The sequence below is a fragment of the Varroa destructor genome, unplaced genomic scaffold (assembly GCF_002443255.2).
Source record: "Varroa destructor unplaced genomic scaffold, Vdes_3.0 BEIS01000004.1, whole genome shotgun sequence".
Taxonomy (NCBI): domain Eukaryota; kingdom Metazoa; phylum Arthropoda; class Arachnida; order Mesostigmata; family Varroidae; genus Varroa; species Varroa destructor.
Window position 1 is genome coordinate 33,216,786 of NW_019211457.1, and position 13,517 is coordinate 33,230,302.

Sequence of the window (13,517 nt, forward strand, 5' to 3'; positions counted from 1 at the left end):
TAGCACGTCCAGTTCAGAACTTCAGGTTTACCACCGGCGCAGCACTACCACGACGACCTCTTTCAGGGCGTAGATCGGATAGCTTGACCTTCCGGACAGCAACTCGCTGGTCTTGGTAATTCCGAGCGGGTCGTTGCGTTCAATCATGTACTTTGACTAGCAGGAACAAGCCTTCAGGTCTTGTCGCGTTTGTTTCTTTGCTGTGGCAGTACACCCCAACAATTGCACCTTGATGACCAGGAAGAAACCAGCTTAGCTCTAACGCCATCGCTGAGTTGGAATCGATTGTGGCCACTACCAACTAAGCCGTATAAAAGCGAGGGCAATGGCGATTGCCGCTTGCTACCTAGGGTAAGCAGCACAAACAACAAATTGTTTTGTCGTTTAGTAATGGGCCTCTTCCGTCAGGAGTCACCCAAGCGTCTTCATTCGGGATGAGAGAATCCGGGGGAGAAACGGAGGCCCCTCAGGAGCGAAAAACTATTAGGAAACTGAGGACTGAGACCTGGCCAGCGTCGCAAAAGCGCATGGGGTAAAGTGAGATCAGGCGCTGAAAGGGACCATCAACCCCGAGCAATGCGCACGGTCCATTGCACCCGTACACAAGCACGCAGGCAGTTATAGCAAAAAGTTAAAACTTCACAACGAGCCGAGGGAACAATTCGGAGGCTAACTTGCGGTCTCAAATAAGGGGTATCGCCTATCAGGCGGCGGTTCTGTTTATTCATCGTTGCAACACTATGCCAATATCAGCTTGTTCTGCCTGGTGCTCACGATCGAAGTTCAACACAAGCGAGTGAGCGTCTCAAAAAAAACGTTAACAAACGCAACAGGCAGACTAGCAGTTGGAAAAAACTTAGCACAATAAACTTCTATGTTTGCCATTTCAGGAAAAAATGTACTTACAGACATAACTATCTCACCTGATCCATATTGTTATTCTATAATCAATGTATATTGTATATATGATATATCAACATATACACACGGCATACTTGTTCCATATCTAGTACTTTTACCTTGCGTTTGCCCTCGTGCTCATCACGACATTCAAACTGTCTGGCAAACGATGGCAGAACACGAATGGCCACTTCAAGTGATTAAGTGCGCCTCTGCTGATGTGCAATGTACGTAATATAGACAGGCGTATCGATGTGTGTCGTTGGCGTGGCCGATTGATTGATTGATACGCCATTGCCGGCCTTGAAGTTTACCCCACGTTAAGCGTGCGCGATTTAACGCTTTGAATGTAACAGCTTCAAAAGATCGAAGCAGACAAAATCTATGGAGGCCGTGTCAGACGCGCGATTGTATTTTCTATATGTTAATGATATGTGTGTACCTCAAAAGGCTAGCTCCCGAAGCTGATTATAAGGAGTGAAATGATTACCATATCTAGGCTCAGTGAATACCTCGCAGCATTACGCAATGCTATTCCGTCTGGGGGAGAGAAAATTATAATGGGTCACGATAGTATTCTGATTAATTGCTTTTGAGTTTCGCCAATCCCAGTTCCCTCCCTCATTTCCTTGTCCTTTGAAATCTAATGAGCACGAAATATATTGTTTCTACGAAAGAAGCCACTAAGGGTTTCTATGCCAATTTTCGCCTGAACAAGCGTTGCGTCCTATTTTTTACGCTATCCAATTTGCAGATAGCGATGTATACACAGATTGTGGTGGTAAAAGTTTTTACGCGAGTCTCTATCGCGGCCATTACCATGGTAATCTGTGGTTAGCAGTCATACTATTGGTATACGCTGCCAGTTGCAGCGATCGAATATGGCAACGGACTTACGAAAGCACTAGGTATAGGTACTATATGAGAAACATTCTATGAAAAATAACTTACATCAATGAAACTCATCATCTCCAACACGCTCATACATCTCTGTTTCTATTTTGTGAAAGACTACATACGGCGAAACGCATTTACAGGAAATTGTTTCAGCCCTATAAACTCTATTTGTAAGCCAGCCAATGTTCATTTCGTTCATACAGCTGGCTCACTGCGTGCCGACCCGCATCAATCGAGGCGCGTGGCGTCTTATTCCTTAAGTTAAATCTAATATCGATATCTATGGACGCGCTGCGTCCGAGTCTACGTGATTACGAGGAGGCACGCAAGTCGTTGGCAGCGAAAATGGCCGCACCATCGGCTTGATCTGCAGCGTCCACAGACCAACTGCTGAACGCACATGGTTCGCAATGTCAATGCTCTTCACTTTTTTTCTTTAGTTTTTTTAGCCCTCTCGTCTTCTCTCGTTTTCCTTCTATGTTACTCGAACTCGCACAGCAAAATCTCGATCGATTTGGTCCGATATCTTGACGACCAGAGGAGACTGTCTTTTCCCTCCTTCGCTTCTCTTTCGCCCGTCGAATGAAGCCAGTTGACTCTCCTGCCTATCCGTCTCATCCTGTATCCCTCTCAGGATGGACCTTCTTTCCTCCTCGCCAGTCAACTTGCTTGGTTCTATGAATCAATAGTGGTGACGCTCTTGCGAGCTACGGCAGGGCCGTTCGTATTGGGTCCACGAGCAGGACAACGAACCAGGACGACGCAATCTGGGCGTGAACACTACTGCTCCTCGTATAGCTTAGTGAAAGGCTTCTTAGAGGCTGAGCTTTGTCGCCTGTTCCTCCTGTTCTTGTTAGAAGTATTCGCGTTCGCTGCATATTTCAAAGCCAGACTGTCTTACGCACTGATTCCTTTCGGTCAGTCAGCCCTTTCCTTCTCGTCGCTTGCGACGATGAAGAGGAGGTGGGCTGTATAGAGGACCACCAGTGTCCTGTCTTGGCGACAATTGTGCAGTAGGACAGCCGCTGCTGCGTTCGGTTTCTAGGGTTTGCTGCTTTTGCTTGCTTTGAATATCGTCTTTCTCCCCCCATCTGGTCTTGTCTGCATATGGTCTATGGTGAACGTGGGGCAGCTGCTACTGCCGCTGATGCTGCTCTGATTAATGCGTCAGACCCGAAGACTCACCGAAGGTGAGCCGAATTGGCCTGCGAAACAGGCCGTCTTTGGCCTGTTTCGTCCAGCTGTAACAGTGACAGTGCGACTAGCCTGTAATACTGGTAGTCCCCTTTAGTTTTCGTCGTTTCGACATTGCAGGAAATATGCACACAGACACACATACCATTGCAAACGGTAGCAGCAAGTAACCTCACTCTGATAAGTATCCATTGGCGGGCCACTCGTAACAAGGGGTCGACGCGGCCATAGACCAACTCTTATTCCTTCCTCACCCTAGTTATTTTCCTACTTTGTGCCCTTACTACGTCCACTGTCCCCCCGCCCCCACTTCTTTTTTCTGCTGTTGCCGCGGCTTCTGTGGGTCCTCCAGTGCAACATTACCAACTAGCATATCGCATACAGCGTGCTAGGTCGACAGCTACAACGACGATGAAGAGATGATGACGACAACGACGACGACGACGACGTGTAAAACAGCAACAACGATGACGACATGGCAGCGGCAACAGCAATGTTAGTGGGTTAGTGAGAGGACACCTCGCCAACTAACCGTAGCCGTGGCAGTATACGATGAAGAAAAAACGAGCTCCTCCTAATGCTGCCCCTGCCGCTTCCTCTAGTCTTCTGTGTAACTCCACGTCTCCCTCTCTTTCTCGCTTTCTCTCTGTTGGCACTCAGTTAGTGTAGGCTGCCTCTCCATCGCCGCGCGTTTGTGAGCCCCTGGCCCCCTTTCCGCCAGGCTCTCAGGCCTACGCCCTTCGCTTACTACTACTACGACTACGACTGCCACCATCACCGCTGCTACCGCCGCCAACGCCACCACCCTTAAAGTAATCAGCCAACCAACCACCCCTTTGACAAAAAGTAGAGTTGAGAGTTGATGTTTTTTATGTAGCTGCCAGCCGCACCCTTCAAGCCTAGGCAGGGGTATGCGCGGCCGAGAAGGGGGTTACGCTGGTGATAGGGAAAGATCTAAAGCAGGACGAAAAAAGCATTGGAGACGGAGGCACGGCAGGCAGCAGCACCACCGAGAGAGGCCAGGAGAGCGCGGTCTAGAGCCGCAAGCTCCAGGCCGGGGAATCAAACATAGGCCAAGGGGGGAAAACAGGGTAAGGCAGCTGTAGCTGTGCGCGGTGTGGGTCTTCTCTCCTCGGGGAAAACGGTGAGGGGGGGGGGGGGAGTGTATCTGAGGAGAAAAGAAACGACCGACCAACCAAGTCGAGGCATGCATGAGCGCCGATTGGCCAACCAACGAATTAAACACGAAGGCAGGCATAATTCGAGATAGCAGAGAGATAGCTCAAACGCTTTTCTTGCTAGCGGGAGAAAAGAGGAGGAAAATCGAGGAGCGGAGGGTGGAAACGGGAGGATTCTGCAGGAGGGGATAGACTGTAGGAAGGCAAGCGCAAGGGTAGGTTGTACAGCTCTAAGGCAGGCCTAGTCGGATGGTCTTCGCTAGCCGTTGCTGCCGCCTGCGTTGGTTGGCTTCGTATAGTAGACGAGAGGAGACCAAAAACGACAAAAGAACGACGGTTAACGCAGTATAGAAAGGCTGCAGCAGACGCGGCGGTCGCAGCAACAACAGCAGCCGCGGCGAGTTCAAGAAAAGGGTGGCAGATGAGTAATACTCTTTACTTTGCTGGAGCCGCTTCTAACTTCAAGCGCCAAGCCTTGGACATTCATCCCCCGGGGGTCAGCCAGGCAGGCAGCTAAACAGCTAGGCCAAGGCGGGGGACCCAAAAAGCACTAGTACCGGTAGGATCCTTCAAAGGATTGAACGAGTGCAGCCAGGCTATAGCGAATATACGCAGAGCCACCGGACGCAATGGGAAAATTAGGGCGACTGCAGGCTATCGGAAAGTATGGGCCCGGGGGATGGGGGATTGTAGGCTTCGAAAGCCAGGAAGACGGACAGCTCGCTAAGAGGCGACAGGCAGCAGTCGAGGCGGGGTGGGGCAAGGGTGGTTCTAGACAACGCCACCGCTTCTACTCTATGCCCATGGCAGAGGGCCGGCAGCCTCGAATTTCTAATTTCTTCTTTCTACGAGACGAGAACGACGACAACAACAACGACGGCGACGGCGGCGACGGCGGCGGCGGCAGCGGCAGCAGCAGCAGCCGAACGACTCAAGCGTCTCCCACCCTCAACCGCCACTCCCCAACTATCCCCTTATAACCCTTTTGCTTCTGTACCTTTCGGACCTACGGCTAAAGCTGTCTCTGCAGCTTTGCCAGGAGCAATCTACGCTGACGGCACCTAATGTGATCGGCGATGGAAGGCTTCGTTTCTGCTCGCCCAACCGCCCGTCGAGCCTGGACGCTAGGTCGCTCGCTGCTGTCCTTTCGATCGGTCCCCCCCCCCCCCCCCCGCCCGTCTCTTTTTGCCTCGCTATCTTACTCGCAAAGAGAGAGTGCGAGAAAGGGCCAGAGATCTTGCTGCCTGTCAGCTTGCGTTGCCTACCATCGCTGGTGTGTGTATGTGTGCCAACGTGCTGTTAACGTGCAATGGCTGGTGCTGGAACCGGCGATGGCCAACTTCTCAATGCGGCAACGTCTACCTCTCGAGTACCTGCCCGAACCGACACCGGCCGTCGATCCCAATCGAACCAACGTTAGCTTCCGTAGTTGCGTAGCGGGCGTTACACAGAGACAGCGTGGAGCTCGCATATAGCTCTTTACTTTTCGGTAGGGACGAACGAAGAGAGTTGTGAGCTGATCGGCGTCGTGCTATGGGCGGTAGCACCCGATAGAGTGACGGGTGTCGCCTTACGCTAAACAGGCCGATTCCGCGTCAATCTTACCGGCCTGCTCGGATTGACTTGGCCCGGCTTCGTTTTTTGTTTTCTCCAGGAACCGCAGGGAGGCTGCTGCTAGGCGAGAGGAGACATTTTATGACGTCGGTGCGCTTGACATGTCACTAAGGTAAAGGAAAATAAACTTGAGATGAGACGTCCTTGCTGAGATAGCTGGAAGTGAAGAGAACGAGTTGAGGCAGATCAGCCAAATTGTCTTCGTAATCTTGCTGTTCTAGAATAATACACATGAATGGGTCGATCCTTTATAGTTATCGTTACCATACGGCCTGCGGGCACGGTTTCATGACGTGAAGCGTGCATCCCACCTTTCTCCAAAACAGTAAGCGTGTATAAAAATCGCGACAATAAAAAAAAGCACGTACTCGACCCAACTGCAAGAGAAAAAGGCTACGTGAACCAGTGTGTTTTTTGTATTATAAGATTACAGATTTATTTTAATGTAGTAATTAAAGAAACAAAAAAAAAAGGCTAAAACGCTGATGACTGCGTCACGAATATCGCAGCCTGGACATCATTCTTCAGGTGGAATGATATTAATGTTCAAGAAGAAGTGTTTTACATATATAGATACAAACACTTCGAGCACAGATAGCCCGTTGCAGCTCGAGTTGCAATGGAAAAATTGTACTGTCCGACATGATTTTCCTAGTAACTTTGTGAGCTGTTTGCTTTTGTTAGTTGAGAAATCATTTTAAAAACAATGTTTACATACATCTTAGAGTTGGAGTGTATATCTGAATAAAAGTTCAGTCTTTTAGAAAACTGAAGTGAAGTTATATTTGACAGAGAGCAACGTAAATAAATGAGTCAAAATCAGGTTTACGGAGCTTACATTATTATATTCCTACTGGCTTCTAATAGCGACAACAAATTGTACCATCAAAGGATATGATAATCCTAAAATGGCATTTCATTTTCCTTACAGGTATGGTACATCATTGTATGAGCCTGTAAATGTCGCATCAACGGACTGCCCAAGCTCCTTTCGCACTCCACTGAAGCATCAAGCTAAACGGTATGCAAACCGGCATTTCAAGCTTTCCTCTTCCCCTATTATTAAGTGACAAAGTTATTCTTAATGTAAATAAAAACTTAATAAATAATGAAGAGCAGTAATGAGGCAGCTCCCGAATATTTTTTGCGGCTACTACCTTGGAGGATGATGGCTTTTGTCAACCTGGTTACAACCTCGTAAATGTAGACGGAGAGGTGTACACTAGCTAGCTGTACGAATACCAATAGAACTAGTAATAGTAGTTAAATAAGCGTATCTTGAATATACCGAAGAACCGCCATACTTTGTCTCAATGAAACAGAGTCTTCACCCGTACCGAAATATATCGAAAACAGAGTGACGATTTCTTCGTCTATCCAAATATAACCTGTGTCATGGCAAGGCACAAATTAAAGAAGCAGCTTCCTCGTGTTTGTTAGTTGGATGTCAATTCCCCTTGCCGGCCGCTGTTAGCAGAGACAAAAACACACGCGCAGACGCCACAAAAATCGATGATACTTGATAGCGCCAACGGCGGTCGCCGTGGTTGTGAATTCTCTCAGTAGCAGCAGTGGCGTCGTCGACAGCGACATGCAGGATGACCACTGCCACCTCTATTGCTTGCGTCTCCCTCTCCCATTAGCACGAGGTCCTCCTCGCCGAACTAGTCCAGGTGCCGACATATCATTGTGTAGGTGCTGTTCGCCCCTGTTTAGCAGGCGTTAGACGTTAGCAAGAGCGGATCCCCGCTGTCGTTGAGCCGCCAGCCGTCGACAACGAGGACGACGTCGTTTGCCTATCGGCAGGTTCGTGGACTGTCACAATGGTTGGGCTGAACTGGCGCCCAATCTAGCACGCTGCGAAACTCCTGAACGAATGGGTTGACCCCTGGGGTGCTTGTGACCCTCCAGCGAATGACCACGGCAAAAGTTTCGAAGGCCACATGCCTCCGACCGTCGTCATATCGGAGCAGACGTAAGGCAGAATATAGTGGTCGCGTCGTTGGTTAGCACCTCAGCTTGACTGCTGCAACCGCTTTGGCACTACCGACGGGAACTGATGGCAGCAGGCTGGCTAGCTTTCTGCCTCTCTCGAGCGCGCGTCGATGGCATCGATGGTTGAGGATTATCTTTGGCAATAAGCTTGATGGCGCTTAAATCGCCCTTGCTGATCCTAGCTTTGGTGGTGCTGAACAGCGGCTAATGGCACCCATATGCTCTCTAACCCTAGCTCAATTCAGCTCGTCTCAGGTTAGATGGACAGGGGCTAGATGTTAAGCAGGCGGTTGAGCCTGTTAGGATAGGTGCGGGGGGTCTTGATAGGCACCGACTTGATGGGTGCAGTTTGGGGCAGCGCATACCCAAGCGTCGGGGCCATTCGGCTGGGCCTGCCCGTTCGAAAGTTCACATGCAGGCAGCCGTCAGTCCGTCCGCATGTGGCTGACCTGAGCAGCAGGCACCACCGCTGCCGCCACTGAAGGCATCAGCAGCACCAGTCCCTCAATCCATCCCATTTCCGTGGTCCCACTTGCTTCTTCTTCTACAGTACTATACCTGAAAACGGCGCCGCACGGAAACACAGACTCAGCCAGAGATCCGGAGGGACGACACGGCCAGGGAGGCTAGCGGCAGGCAAGCTCTCTCTAATCGATCTCGTCGTTCGTCGTTCTATAATGTATTCTCATCAATACATCAGCAGCCCAGTCGCCGCTCCTACCACCGCCGTCGACCGACCGCGAGTTGTGTCGCTCCCCCTGTTCTCGGCCAGCGTGCCGCCATTCCCCCACGTAGCCACGTATCACCGACGAGCCGCAGCAGCGGCAGCGCCAGGACCGGCAGGACACGCATGATCTGTGTACTATCGAAGCAGGCCTAGCCGCACTGTGTCTGCAGAAGCAGGAAAGGCCACAATCACTCGTCTCCGTGCGGGGAAAGCCTAAGTAGCGGGGCCAAGCATAATCAGTCGCGTACGCAGCAGCAGCGACCAAGCAGGTAGTGTCTGCTCGCGGTATTCAGGGTAGGAAAACGTCGAGAAACGGTCTGGGGAGGGGATGCTGTCGAAGAAGCGTTGGAGATGGCTGGGGGGATGAAGACTTCTCCCTGTTCTCCTCAACACTTGCCAGAAGATCTGGGGATGCAGGGCAGCTAACGTAGCTAGTCGAGCAAGAGCTGTAGCAGCTCTTCTTTCCTCTATAAAAGTTACCGTTACGTACGAATCTATAGGGAACGCCAAATCCGTCATCTGTTCCATTTAGTCTAGAATGGCCCGCGTAACGTCTAGGTCATTCATGTTGTCTTCGAATACCAGCCAAAGCATTCACGGTGCTAACTTGATCATTCCGCCCATATTTACCGTAATCGTAATGCACGAGGCCGACTAGCACCAGCAGCAGTTATTCCCGCAGCTTGCAGAAGGATTTCTGCGCGACTGGGATGCTGATTCTCACTGGTCGGCCTGGTGGGTGCGGGCACGCAGGCAGGCGCCAGCGCCGCCGGTTGGGTTTGAGACCCGCTATCACACGCTTTCTCATAACCCTCTCCCATGCCGCGCCTCTCCTCTTGCGCGGAGAAAGAACGCCGCGCGACCAGGCAACTAGCAAGGAAGCAGCAACCAGGCACGCAGCAAGCCTCACAGTCAGCAGGCAATCTCCGATTTGACCCTCTCCACCGCTCCGAGTGCACTTTTCATTCGGAGTACGGATCTCGCTCGCTGCCTCCTGTGCCTGTCTGTTCTATCTCTCAGACATTTTCCTTCTCTCTCAGGTGCTGCTGTCACTACCGCCACTTCAATCTCTCTAAGGGTCTGTGCTCGTTGTTCGCGCACGTTGCGCGTTGTAAGCTATCGTATGAGTGTGTGTGTATCTGTCGCTCACTCGCATTGCTTTGCCACTCTTGTGCGCTCGCGGTAGGCTATAAAGTGTATACATGGCCTGCTGCCTAGCAAGTTGCTGCTGGTGATGGTGGCACTGGCAACGATCGAGTCGTGGTCGGGCAGCATGTGTATACGGTCTGTTGGTTGGTGAGTCTGTGTACCCGAATCCGCTCCCGCTGGGGGGTTGCGAGAGGCGGGGCCTTTGGACGAATTATTCCCACTTGGGAAAGGATGTGTTTAAATTGGGAGAGGGCCACAGCACGCTCGTCCCTATTGCACGCCTGCCTTTCGGCTGCACCAGCGGCGGCGGCGGCGGTAGCTGTCGCGGCCGGCGTAGTATGAGCACGGCGGACTCGAGCTTCTTAGTCGGTAGCCTCGGTGGGTCGACGAAAAAAAGCGAGAGAAACACCGCTGCCACCAAGCAGCTCTAGGCAGAGACTGCAAGCGGCGGCGGCAGCAGCAGCAGCAGCAGCAAGAGGCTGAGCTGAATGCGCGGGCCAAAAAATAATAATAATAATAATAACCAAACCGCTGCGCGCCGGCAGCCGCGCCTACGGCTGAACGGCAGCGGCTGCTGCTGCTACTGCTGTTGGATGGCAGTGCAGCCAGTTGTGTCGGATAGTAATGGCTGCAGCCCTAAGCAAACTGCGCCCAGAGGCAAGCGGCAGCAGAGAGTAAACGCAGCAGTGCTTGTAACATTAGTACTACTAGTACTAGTAGCAGTCATAGTGGTGGCAGACACGCAGAGTCGAGTGAGTCGCTGCCGGGTGAAGCGCTGGAGCTGGAATGCGCCTGGCTGACTGCTGAGAGAGGCTGGAGCTGGTCGGCTCGAACAGCAGCGAGTCTCACTCAGTCAGAGCGCTGCCGGCCACCGAGCACCCCACACCCCGGTAGGTCGTCGTGTCGTCGCGCCGCGCGCCGACCACATCACATTGGCATTTGCCATACATAGAAGAACCTGGCTCAGAGCTTAGAGCCTGCAGAAAACCAAGGAGAGCGCATATAATAGCACAAAACAGAAGTAGAAGCAGCTGTACACTGTGCCCCAGCAGTGACAGCTTTGCCCTGTGAATAGTTCCTATTGCCGCTGTTGTTATATGGCGGCGGCGACGACGACGACAACAACAACAACAACAACAACGAGGACGGACATAGCATTGCAGTGCGACTGCAACAACGGCACCGGTGACGGTGATGGTGGTGGCAGGCAACTTGAGCAGTAATAGCGGCGACAGGATTCGAGAACGGCGAACGCCGTTGGCAGCAGCGAATGCAGACCGAGGGAGTGAGTGAATGAAAGAACGAGAGAAACAGAGAGAGGGAGAGAGAGAAAGAGAGAGGGGAGAAAGACAGAGAGAGAGGGAAGGACGGAGCCCCCTGGTCTGCCCGCGTGTCAGCCCCTCCCAGTGGTAAAAGGCAGCAGCCACTGGTGCAGCCGTTACGCTTGAGCCGCAACACCACCCTGGTGCCTCTGTTGCCCCCACCCAATTTCCCCGCTGCTAGTGCAAGGGGCGGCCCTCCGCCCAAGGCACCAAGCAGAGGCAGTGGCAGAGGCTAGACGCCAGCTAGATGCCACTAGGAGCAGCGGAAGAAGCAGCAGCGGAAAGCAAGACAAGCCGCCGCCAGTCAAACTGCTGCTGCTGCTGTACTACCACATCCACTCACAGGGGCACACGAACATTCAAGCACACCCATACAGGCAACACATCCACATCACACGCACAACGAGTTGCCTCTTAGTTCGGTGCCGCCCGCTTTCTCTCACGCGCGGCGGCATCATACAACAGTCTCGAGACGGACGCACCCCGCGACGGAGCTCAGGCCCCTCGCTATAACGCAGGGCATAGCACTAAAGGATACACAAGCAGTCCCATCACGACCAGCGGCGGCGGTAGTCCGTCCCGGCTAGTCCTCTCGTTGGTTATAATCATGAACTTGTTCTTCTGCAGCAACCATCAGCTGCCCGCTTCGATGTGTATGAGCTGCCGTCATTTGCCTCGGATGAGAAGTAACAAAAGAATTGTTTATTTGTTTTGACAAAGACCCAAGTTAACCTACTGTGCCTATTGATATCTATCCACCACTGGACTACTTCTACAGGTAATTGTCGTGTGCTTGGTGAACGTTAATGGGTGTTGCCTTATAACAGCCGTGTGATGTGACGACGACTTTTGGCCTTCTGTAAGTGGTGCACTTGCGCCGTGCAGTCTAGATGTAATTCAACAAAATAGAATTCCCACCTATTTCCCACCTCAGTCGTCCAATGGGCTCAAGATTAACACAACGAAATACCACAACTGACAAGCAACGAAGTGCGTATTTGTGTGTGTGTATGTGTGGGTGTATTTATAGCATCGGACCCCCGACATCTCTAAAGAGTCTGAGATAGCAGATCCTTCGTGCAACAGCACCTCCCGTCCTCAGATGACTTCGAGCATCATCAAGCACCTTGTAAATAACGAAGATAAACAGGAAGAAGAAGAAGAAGTCGAAAATCACAAGACCAATCATTGCACACATTATGGCCCACCACTGACTTAAATGTTCGACGGCAAAAACAAAGTTGGAGAAGTTTTTTTTTTTTTTTTTTAAATCTATGCGTTTCAACCGAGCACCGGCGTCATCATCGCCGTGAAAGCGTGACTAAATAGACAAACGAGTCGTTTGTTGTGCGGCTGTGTGCGTGAAAATGCGTGTTGAGTTTAATAAAGTGTAAGTGAGTGGAGTAACGACGGAAACAACAAGAAAGCAGTTAGTGTTCACCATCTTCGATTTGAGAGTCAAGCCACCCATATTGGTAAGCGTGCGACGGCGATAGGACCTCGACACATATTTGATTGACCCCTTCCTAACCCGTCCTTACTTTGTTGTTCGGTTTTTATGGAGGGGGCCTTCGCACGCTCTTCAGTTCGTCCTTCTTTTTGTCTCTCTGTGGATTAAGTTGCCGTCCTAATTGTCGCAGCTGTTACTGCTCTCTCTCTCTGTGACCCATCATCATTCATTATCCTCGTTCTGCTACTTTATATATTCACTGTGTTTTCGCTTCTCAACTTCAGCGCCTTCGGACAGCTGAAAATTTCTGTCTCTAATCGCCAAAGATTTAAAAGTGGTAACGACTAGCTTCGCCGAACTCGCCGGCTGCCGATTCATTCATGTACAGGCGGCTATATCTGTAGGATCAAACAGTAAACAAACAAAAAAAAAAAAGCATCTTCATCTGACGCTCTATTTGATCAATCAACGTGTACTTTATTGCCTGGTAGCTCGGGCCCTTCGTACCTCGTGCTTAACCTGTCATCGATCAGGTGGAAACTAGTCAAACTTTTACTGTAATTGCCTTACCAACTACAAAAAGGTAGGGCTGACTGGGCAGCTAGCCCAGCGCAGGGTTAACCTGCCGCGAAAATTTTTAGCCTAAGCAAGGATGTCGATTAGGAGGATAGAGAGAAAAAAAAAGTCGGATAAACCGTTAAGCCAGAAAGTGTTCATTGTGTCAATGATTGGGTGTGATTTTGTTGTTTCAACGATTTATATTCACTGTCGCCGTCCTCGTGGTTTAACTCGTCTCTCAGTTATTGATTTTGTTGTTAGCGTCGGTGATTTCTATCGATACTTTATGGCGTATCAGACATAAAGTAATCAACCGACCAACTACTAAACTGTCCTCACCTTTTTAAGGCTATGTCAGCTTGGTAGAGTCGATGATGAGACCTGTATACGCTGACCTGAAGTAAAGCAAGTCGAAGGAAGCGATTAGCCTACACAGATAAAAAACGTTCCTACGAAAATAAATAAAGCAACCCAAACGAAGGTCGGAAATAAACAAAACCTCTCTCTCTCTCTCTCTCTATATATATATCTAT

At 50.8% G+C, this 13,517-nt stretch overlaps 1 protein-coding gene across 4 annotated transcripts in view; it reads left to right on the forward strand.

Moving 5' to 3' along the window:
• Window positions 1–13,517, forward strand: part of FoxP (forkhead box transcription factor P) — a 317,599-nt gene that overhangs the window by 239,127 nt on the left and 64,955 nt on the right. For 3 of the 4 annotated variants that reach the window (XM_086986479.1, XM_086986478.1, XM_086986477.1), the window contains one exon: window positions 6,715–6,804. The exons of the other annotated variant lie outside the window; for it this stretch is intronic. The gene's annotated coding sequence lies outside the window, so the exon portion shown is untranslated. The remainder of the gene's footprint in view (window positions 1–6,714; window positions 6,805–13,517) is intronic. 4 annotated transcript variants of the gene reach the window in all.